Below are 1028 nucleotides of genomic sequence, written 5' to 3' on the forward strand. Positions count from 1 at the left end.
AGTCACAGTCTCCATCTCAAGACAGACCTTGTATAGATTTAAACAGCACCCTACTCTTTGGGCTTCTACTGCTTGGAATATAAATGGTCTCTGTCCTTCCAGAACTTACTTTATCAGTATTTCAAAATGCAAAGAGCTTCTGCAAGCAGGATCCTTTCCTCTCAAGACTTACCTTGAGGTTCCTTTCACTGGAGCAAAGGCACTGGGTTGCCTGAGTCACCCTGACCAGCAAGCGGTGACTGAAGTTAGACCATTTCCTTGCCCCTTTGGCCTTCAATGGGAACCCCATGCCAGGGACATGGGGTCAGAGAAGAGTGAGGTCCCCACTTACGAGTGCCCATGCTGACAGCTGTGGAACAGAGGGTGCCGGTGTGGGGAGGGAGGGTGAGAGGAGTAGGCAGGGCTGTCAGAGGCAGTAAGGGGCTGGAGGGCAAGGCTTACCTGTGGTTGCCAGGTCTGGCATCCAGGGTGGAAGGGAGGAAAGAACCTAGAAGAGAATGGGGGGCCCTTAGTGGAGAAGGTGCACAGAGAGCTACAGCCCACAGGGCGCTCACAGCCTGGACAGCTGGAAGCCTTGCCATTTGGGAGTGCTGGGGAATTATGTGCAGTTGGGGGCCTGGAGGGCAGTGTGAACCCTTTGAAGGCTGTAGCCTTGTGGGGTGTGTGATGGAGGCTCTGGTAGCATCAGCCTAGAAAGAGCTCTGGCCCTGGGCACCCTCAATGTCCAGCCCAGCCCACCACCCTCTGGCTAAGGGCTCAGATCCATTCTTCCACTTCTCTGAGCCTCAGTTTCCTTATCTGTGAAATGGATGATATACAACTCATCTCCTGCACTGTGGGATCTGAGCAGAGCCCTGCAGAATCCCTAAAATGCAGGAGGCTCCACCCAGGCGGTTCCCTCTCATCTCCTCACTGCTGGAAAAGCTACAGAGCTGATGGCAGGGCAGGGGACACAGAACTCAGTATGGCTCCTCACCTGGTGCTGCACCTCCCCAGTCATAGGGTGCCCCACACTATCCCTGGGTTGA

This window comes from Otolemur garnettii, unplaced genomic scaffold, assembly GCF_000181295.1.
Source record: "Otolemur garnettii isolate 467f Iridium unplaced genomic scaffold, OtoGar3 scaffold00077, whole genome shotgun sequence".
Classification (NCBI taxonomy): domain Eukaryota; kingdom Metazoa; phylum Chordata; class Mammalia; order Primates; family Galagidae; genus Otolemur; species Otolemur garnettii.